Genomic DNA, 9,248 nt, shown 5'->3' on the forward strand with positions numbered 1-9,248 from the left:
AGAGAGAGAGAGAGAGAGAGAGAGAGAGAGAGAGAGAGAATCAGAAACAAGAAAAGAGCCAGAGAGACAGCGGTCAAAAGGAGACACCCGCGTCTTCCTCCTCCTCCTCCCTCGCCGCTGGAAGGAGGGAGAAAACGGGGAGGGAGGGGAGGAGGGGAGGGGGGGTGAGGGGGAGGCAGACGACCCCGCCCGCGACCACCCAGTCTCACTCTCCTATGAAGGTCGTAATCTAACATCACTGGAAGGGTTGAGGGAGGGGGGGGGGGTGAGGGGATGAGGGGATGAGTGAGAGAGGGGGTGAGGGGGAGGGAGGGAGAGAGGGGGTGAGGGGATGAGAGGGATGAGGGAGAGAGGGGGTCGAGGGAGAGAGGGGGTGAGGCGAGGGGGTGAGGGGGAGGGAGGGAGAGGGAGTGCGGGAGAAAGGGAATAATCTCTCCTTCTTCCCCCCTCTCTCTCCTCCCCCCCCTCCCTCACTACTAACCAAATTACGTACCATACATTTCCTGTGCCTTCTCCCATACTGTGTTAATTAGTTTACCTTCCTTTCCCTCTCCCTCTCCCTTCCTCCTTCTTCTTTCCATCTTTCCCTCTCCCCCCTTCCTCCCTCCCTCTCCCTCGCTCCTCCTTCCCCACTCTCTCCTCTCTTCCCTCCCTCCCCTCTGACTTTCCTTCCTTTTCCTTCTCCCTCCACTCTCCCTCTTTCCTACTTCCCCTTCCTCCCTCCCTCTCTCCCTTCCGTACTCTCTCCTCCTCCCTCCCACTTTCCTTCCTTCCCTCCTCCCTCCCTCTCTCCCTACTCACCCCTCCTCCCTCCCACCTTCCCTACACTCTCTCTCTCCCTCCCTCCTTCCCTACACTCTCCCTCCCTCCCTCCCTCCCTCCCTTGCACAAGCCACAATGACAATTACAAAATTTCCCTCAACCTTAACACAAGCCGAAGCGGAAGAGCCACAAGCAAGGATTTTCTCCCTTCCTCCTTCCCTTCCTGTAATGTGATCCTTCGTCTTCGCGCTCACAGGCCAAGAACAAAAAAAAAAAAAACATCATATAACTTCTTAATTAAAAAAAAAAATACATTTTGGTCACGTACGTATGGGAATAATTCGAGGACAAAAGTTTATAATTCATTCAAAAAAGATAAATAAATTAATCAAAAAATAGAAATAAAAAAAAGGTCTCGGGTCTTCCATTCACAACAAACAGGAAATAAACAAACAAACAAACAAACGACAACAGTAACCGACCCAACAGACCGGTAAATACTTTTGTTCTCTCTCGCCGCGAAACGGAATGCAGGGACCGAAACCTGTCACGAAAATACCACAAACAATAATGATACCAACAGCAGCACCACCACGAACATCACCACCACCACCATCCCCAACAACATCACCACCACCACGCCATCACCACCAACTCCATCATCACCATCCCCAACAACGTCACCACCACCACACCACCATCCCCAACATCACCACCATCCCCGACAACATCACCACCATCCCCAACATCATCACCACCACCACGCCATCACCATCCCCGACATCACCACCATCCCCACCAACTCCATCATCACCACCACCATCCCCAACAACATCACGACCACCACGTCATCACCACCATCCCCGACATCACCACCACCACCAGCTCCATTACCACCACCTCGAACATCATCACCACCACGTCATCACCACCATCCCCAACATCATCACCACCACCATCCCCAACATCATCACCACCACCACCAACTCTATCACCACCATCCCCGACAACATCACCACCACCACCACCAACAATGATGATGTTGGTGATGACAACAACCGCAGCATATTAATCTGCTCGATGAGTTTAAAAGGCGTGGGAAAATAGACTAGTGAAGGCGGGATCATTATCTATTTCTTGCCCTGGGGTCTTGAAGGAGTAATAGAAGGAGGAGAAGGAGGAGAAGGGAAAGAGGAAGGAGAAGGAGAAGGAGGAGGAGGAGGAGGAGGAGGAGGAGGAGGAGGAGGAGGAGGAGGAATAAGAGGAGGGAAAGAAGAAGGAGGAGGAGGGGGGAAAGCAGGAGGAGGGGGAGGGAAAGAAGAAGTAGGAGGCGGAGGAGGAGGTGAAGGAGGAGGGAAAGAAGAAGGAGAGGGAGGAGGGGGGAAAGAAGAAGGAGGAGGAGGAGGAGGAGGAGAAGGAGAAGGAGGAGGGAAAGAAGAAGAAGGAGGAGGGGGGAAAGAAGGAGGAGGAGGAGTAAGGAGGAGGAGAAATATCAAAAGTGGGGAAGGAGAAGAAAAGGAAAAGGGAAGAAGAAGGAAGAGGATAGGATAAAGAAGGAAGAAGAAGAGAAAAAAAACAGGAGAAGCACTTCAAGACAACGGATAAATGAAGACGAAGAGACCGCCACAATACCTACAACACATCCCTTTAACCGACAGACTTCCCGAAAACCTTTTAGCGATCCACAAATACCCGCTTCTACCTTGAGCCAAATACAAAAGCAGAAAGGATTATCCACAAATACCCGCTTCGATTTATCCATCAATTATTTATCCATCAACTTCCTTCTCCCTTTCAGCACTTCACAAATTAATTTAATTCGATCGAAAAATACAAACGTGGGAGGGAGGGAGGGGGGAAGGAAGGAGAGAGAGAGAGAGAGAGAGAGAGAGAGAGAGAGAGAGAGAGAGAGAGAGAGAGAGAGAGAGAGAGAGAGAGAGAGAGAGAGAGAGAGAGAGAGAGAGAAAGAAAGAGAGAAAAAAGAGAGAAAGAAGAGAGAGAAAGAGAGAAAGAGAGAGAGAAAGAGAAAGAGAGAGGGAAAGAGAAGAGAAGGTGGTAAAAAAAAAGAGAAGGAGGAGGAGGAAGGAGAGAGAGAGAGAGAGAGAGAGAGAGAGAGAGAGAGAGAGAGAGACAGAGAGAGAGAGACAGTGAGAAAGAGAGAGAGAAAGAGAGAAAGAGAGTGGGAGAGAAAGAGAGAGAGAGAAAGAGATAGAGAGAAAGAGAGAGAGAAAGAGAGAGAGAGAAAGAGAAAGAGAAAGAGAAAGAGCGAGAAAGAGAGAAAGAGAGAAAGAGAGAAAGAGAGAGAGAGAAAGAGAAAGAGAGAGAGAGAGAAAAAAAATAAAAAGCATTCCGCGTGCAACGGATATGCAACCTGGAAGGACTTTTGAAACTGAAATTATTATAAATATTTACACCTGACGAAATCCAACGCGACACGAGCGGGGCTGACGTGGAACGGGGGAGGAGGAGGGGGGGAGGAGGAGGAGGGGAGGGGGAGGGAGGGATGAGAGAGAACCGGAGAAAGAGGAGAATGAGAGAGAAAGAGAGCTGAGAGAGAGAGAGAGAGAGAGAGAGAGGAGAGAGAGAGAGAGAGAGAGAGAGAGAGAGAGAGAGAGAGAGAGAGAGAGAGAGAGAGAGAGAGAGAGAGAGAGAGACAGAGAGAGAGAGACAGAGAGAGGAGAGAAAGAGAGACAGAGAAAGAGAGAGGAGAAGAAGAAGAAGAGAGATGGCAGCACCTCCCCAACTCCGGAATTTCAGCAGGCGAGGTGCCGGGGATGGGAAAGGGGGGTGGGGGGAGCAAGCAGCAGGGAGCAGGGAGCAGCAGGCAGTCACCAAGTAGGCACTATTTCTGTCCTCTCTGTGCCCTCATCTCCGCCAGTCCGCCAGGCTCATTAAATCCTATTTCTGGGCTCGAGAAAAAGGGAGAAGATTATCCACTGAGTCTCCCTATCAATCACGCTTCTCCCTTCACCCCATCTCTTTCCTGCAGGGGGGGGGAGGGAGAGGGGGAGGGGGGAGACAGCTCATAATTTCTTCCACCTAGCAACACGGGGACACAGTGGGAGGAGGAGGAGGAGGAGGAGGAACTGGGGGAGGAGGAGGAGGAACTGGAGGAGGAGAAAAGGGAGCTGGAGGAGGAGGAAGAGGAGGAAAGGGAACTGGAGGAGCTGGAGGAGGAGGAGTAGGAGGAGAAGATGAAGAATAATGAGAAAGAAAAGGAGGAGGAAATGGAGATGACATATTGCGCAGTGACATCTTTCAACACCTCTACGTTTTGCTTTTGAAACCAATATCGACCGATTCAAAACAACGCCGCGGTTATCTAGATCAACTGTGAATCAATTAAAAGAATTATTCCTTCTCTCTCTCTCTCTCTCTCCCTCTCCCTCTCCCTCTCCCTCTCTCTCTCTCTCTCTTTTCTGTCTGTCTGTCTTTCTCTCTCTCCCTCCCTCCCTCTCTCTCTGTCTTTCTCTCTCTCTCTCTCTCTCTCTCTCTCTCTCTCTCTCTCTCTCTCTCTCTCTCTCTCTCTCTCTCTCTCTCTTTCTTTCTTACTCTCTCTTTCCCTCTCTCTCTCCCTCTCCCTCTCCCTCTCCTTCTCCCTCTCCCTCTCCCTCTCCCTCTCCCCGGATATGCCCCACATCCTGTCTCCAGTGTGTACGTGAGTGACAGCGAGTCCCCGAGACGCATTGACATCCAGACACCAGATGGCAGTACATTCAGAAGCAACAATGCATCTACAGCTGTCTACTTCCATCCGTCTACCTCAACTATCTACTTCCCTCCGCTTATCTTGTCACTAAACCCCGTAAAGGTATCTACTTCTTATCGGATTATCTTTCTAACACTATCTACGTAGATATCTGCATTATAGAAGTATCTACAGCTATCTACCTTTTATTCTGTTGACCTGCCTGTAAAGCCATCTATATCTACCTACCTTTCATTCCCTTTATCTACCCAACAAAACTATCTATATCTACCTACCTTTCATTCCCTTTATCTACCCAACAAAGCCATCTACATCTACCTACCTACCTCTCTCTCTTTCCCTCTTTCCCACGACACACCAAACTAACTCGCAAAGCTATAAGTTACACGTTCCTAAACAGCTGTTAAGTTATCCCTTGATAATCACCCTTCCATATGGTACACTACCCCCCCCCCCCCCCCCCCGGCTAGATCTTACGTCTCGGGGCCTTCAAAATACGCTGCAGATCTTTGTCGTTGAAATAGGAGAGTGCGTGGGCATTTGTGGGCATGATTCATTCACATAATACTATAGAAAATGCGAAGTTCTGGCGCTACCATATGGGTATCATTCTCTCTCTCTCTCTGTCTCTCTCTCTCTCTCTCTCTCTCTTTCTTTCTTTCTCTCTCTCTCTCTCTCCTGTCCATTTCTAGAATCCAACATATACATATATCGACCTCTCTCTAAGCCTATACCCACCGCTCCCTAAATGAACACTTAACACCCAACTCTCCACCTCCCTCCATACCCAGGACCTCACTAACGCCCGCAGTGACGGCGGTTGGGCATCGCTGAGGGTGGGTGAAAGGGGCGCTGGGCATGCGGGTATGTATGGGTGGCGAATGACGTGGGTAAGTGAAGCTAGGGGGCAATGGGGAGGGAGGGAGGGAGGGAGAGGGAGGGAGGGAGGGAGGGAGAGAGGGAGGGAGAGCGAGAGAGAGAGAGAGAGAGAGAGAGAGAGAGAGAGAGAGAGAGAGAGAGAGAGAGAGAGAGAGAGAGAGAGAGAGAGAGAGAGAGAAGGATTGGGGAAGAAAAGAGAAGGGAAGGAGGGATGGAGGGAGGGAGGGAAGTGAGGGGGAGGAGGGAGATAGGGAGAAGCCATGGGGGTGGGAGGTCAGGTCACCCGATGCAAATAACCTTTCCACCAGCTCGCCTCGGGATCTCACCCTTCCAGACAAGTGTGTATTCCAGGTCACACTCCGGCGCAGTGAATCTCAGGTCATGAAATTATCTGTTTGGCTTCCACGGGATCGATATCGCTAACCTCACTCTCTCTTGTGAGGAGAGAGAGAGAGAGAGAGAGAGAGAGAGAGAGAGAGAGAGAGAGAGAGAGAGAGAGAGAGAGAGAGAGAGAGAGAGAGAGAGAGAGAGAGAGAGAGAGAGAGAGAGAGTGAGTTTGATAGATAGATGGATAGACAAGAGAGAAAAATAAACATAGACAGACAGATAGAGAGGGATAAATTGATAAACATAGACAGATAGAGAGAGATAAATTGATATACATATAGGCAGATAGAGGGATAAATTGATAAACATATAGACAGATAGAGAGAGATAAGTTGATAGACAGAGAGAGATAAACTGACAGACAGATAGAGAGAGATAAGTTCATAGACAGAGAGAGATAAACTGACAGACAGATAGAGAAAGAGATAAACTGATAGATTAGAAAATCTGTCACACACATAGGCCTACACAGAACACTCTTAATCAATGTTTATAAGTTTCTGAAACACAAACCAATGTATTTTTTGTTACCTGGATGCGGTACTTGACACTTTCTACTTAGCTTGACAACTTGGCGTCAAAATAAACAAAAATAAATACATTTAAAACGTGTTTCGCAATTTTTTAATTTTTTCTCTACTTGTTATTTTATTATTTTTGTGTTTTTTTAAGTTGCTTTTATGGAATCACTTTTATACCAAACATATGTGTACATAAACAACACTGTCGCTCATCTATCCATGGTTATTTACAATCATTTAAATATACATGTTATGAGAATAATTGAATAATATCCAGCCATACACCATATATATTTTTCTACCACTTGAACACCACTTAATAGATCCAGGATGAAGGTCACTTACTAGGTATTATAAGTGTCTTCGAAGTAAGAGCACAAACCACAACGAGCGTGGTCATATGATTTAAAAGCCTTTTTTCCGATTTTTTAAAAATAAAGAATTGGATCACGCGCGCACAGAACAGCAGCGATCTCTCCCGGCAGGTCTGCCTCACGCTACGTTTCCAAGCGAACTGACCGGGCGTCGTGGAACTCGGGAGAAATTTCCCCTTCGCCTAGCACTCGGCCCAAAGTGTCGTACCGCACCGGCGACGCGAGGGACGGAGGGAGAAGGAAGGAGAGGGAGAGAGGGAGAAACAGAGGGAGGGAGGAAAGGAGAGGAAGGGAGAAGAAAGGAGAGGGAGTGAGAGAGAAGAAAGGAGAGGGAGAGGGAGAGAGAGAGAGAGAGAGAGAGAGGGAGGGAGGGAGAAGGAATGAGAGGGAGAAACAGAGGGAGGGAGAGGGAGGATGAGAAAAGAAGGAGGGAAAAGGAAGGAGAGCGAGTGAGGGAGAAGAAAGCAGAGGGAGAGAGGGAGAAACAGAGGGAGGGAGGGAGAGAGAGAAAAGCAGAGGGAGGGAGAGGGAGAGAGGGAGCAGCAGATGGAGGGAAAGAACGTAGGGAAGGAGAGGAAAGGGACGAAAGGAGAGAAGAGGTAAAAAAAGGATGGGAAAGAGGCGTGGAAAAGAGAATTGAGGGAAAACATTAAAGAAAGAAAGGAACGGAATGAAGGGAATGTGAGGAAGGAGGAAGGAAGTGGAGAGAGGAATGGGACAAGAAGAACGGATGGAGAGGTGAGTCCGCATAAGGAGAGAAGGAGAAGAAGAGAAAATACGAGTAAAGCGGAAGAAGAGAAGAAGAGAAAATACGAGTAAAGCGGAAGAAGAGAAGAAGAGAAAATACGAGTAAAGCGGAAGAAGAGACGAAGAGAAAATACGAGTAAAGCGGAAGAAGAGACGAAGAGAAAATATTGAAAGAAGTGGAAGAAGAGACGAAGAGAAAATACGAGTAAAGCGGAAGAAGAGACGAAGAGAAAATACGAGTAAAGCGGAAGAAGAGACGAAGAGAAAATACGAGAAAAACGGAAAAAGGAGATGGTAAAGCGAGCGATAATGAACCACCTGCCCCTCCCCTCCCGGCAGGTGTCACTCACAACCACGAAACCGAAAGAAGAGAGAAAAAAAAACTCGGAAATCACAACCACAAGAACGAAAACGAAGAAAAAAAACAATAATAAAAAAGGAAATATTAATAAAAAACAGACAAACCCACACTCATCAATATCCAATCCCACGCCCTCATCCTTCAACCCAGATGCAAAACAACAGTAATAACAACAATAACAACAAACAGAAAAATAAAATCCAACAAAATTTAAAAGCCTTTAATAAAAACCCACCATCGGCCCCTACGCCTGGCAGCCCCGCCCGCGCCTTGGAGAGCTCGGTCTGCCTCCCAACGCGCAAGAGCAGCGACTGATCACGTGTTCCTCTCGCGCCTCAGCCAATAGGAAAGGGGGTGTGTCACTATGCACGGGGCTCCACCAATCAGCGCAGGTCTTCAGGGTCCGCTCAGCTGATTTCTGCCATGGGGGTGCCCGGGTAACCTCGAACGGCCGCAGGTACGTTCAAAATAAACACTGGATATGGCTAAAACGTATTCACAAACTCTCGGGGCCACAGGGTAGACCGAGAAGAGTTAAAAAAAAAATAAGAGCCAAAAGAGGAGTAAGTGCGAGAGATGCGAGAACGGTAAACAAGAGGAGAGGAGAAGAGGAGAGTTTACCGTTCTGCCGCGGACGGAGACGAAAGGGAGGTGAGGAACTACCGCTAAGGGGGAAGCCATTGGGGCTACGGGCGCTATCCCTGAACGCCGGCTCTTCGGACGTGCCCCCGTTCGCCTTGTACGGGGGGAGGGGGAGGGAGAGGGGGAGGAGAGGGAGAGGGAGAGGGAGAGGGAGAGGAGAGGAGAGGGAGATAAGGGAGAGGAGAGGGAGAGGGAGAGTGGGAGAGGGAGAGGGAGAGGGAAGAGAGGGAGTAGGGAGAGGGAGAGGGAGAGGGAGAGGGAGAGGGAGAGAAAGAGAGGGATGAGGAGAGGGAAGGGGAGAGAGGAGAGAGGGAGAGGGAGAGGGAGAGGGAAGGAGGAGAGAGAGAGAGAGAGAGAGAGAGAGAGAGAGAGAGAGAGAGAGAGAGAGAGAGACAGAGAGAGAGAGACAGAGACAGAGACAGAGACAGAGACAGAGACAGAGACAGAGAGACAGAGACAGACAGACAGACAGATAGACAGAGAGAGCGAGAGCGAACGAGAAAAAACCCACAAAAAAACGAAAATAACCAGAAACAAAACGAAAAGAAAAGAGACCAGACCCCCCCCCCCCACCTACTCGTCCTACAACCCTCAAACGACAACCCCGGAGCTCACAACCTCAACAAACTAGCGATTTGAACTACAGCTGTTAGCGAAGGACCCATTAGAGCACGCTATTTATGGGGCACGCGTGGGCAAATGGATACCCATATGAGGATGAAGGTATGGGCATGTCTTGGCGGGATGTCCAGGCGGTGGAGAGGGTGCTGGGCAGCGGGGGGGGGGGGGGGTAGGGAGTGGGTAGGGGTGTATGTAGTATGGAGGGGGTTGTGATGTCTGCTGTGGTTCTCTTTCTGTGTTTTTTT

The 9,248-nt window shown here is 49.1% G+C and overlaps 1 protein-coding gene and 1 long non-coding RNA gene across 2 annotated transcripts in view; one reads left to right on the forward strand and one right to left on the reverse strand.

Annotated features, from left to right (window-relative positions):
- Window positions 1–6,782, reverse strand: part of Gbs-70E (Glycogen binding subunit 70E) — a 16,886-nt gene extending 10,104 nt beyond the window's left edge. Inside the window, exon 1 of the mRNA XM_070139541.1 lies at window positions 6,604–6,782. The gene's annotated coding sequence lies outside the window, so the exon portion shown is untranslated. The remainder of the gene's footprint in view (window positions 1–6,603) is intronic.
- Window positions 1–9,248, forward strand: part of LOC138866489 (uncharacterized) — a 216,396-nt gene that overhangs the window by 203,721 nt on the left and 3,427 nt on the right. The window lies entirely within an intron of this gene.

This window comes from Penaeus vannamei, chromosome 3 (assembly GCF_042767895.1).
Source record: "Penaeus vannamei isolate JL-2024 chromosome 3, ASM4276789v1, whole genome shotgun sequence".
Classification (NCBI taxonomy): domain Eukaryota; kingdom Metazoa; phylum Arthropoda; class Malacostraca; order Decapoda; family Penaeidae; genus Penaeus; species Penaeus vannamei.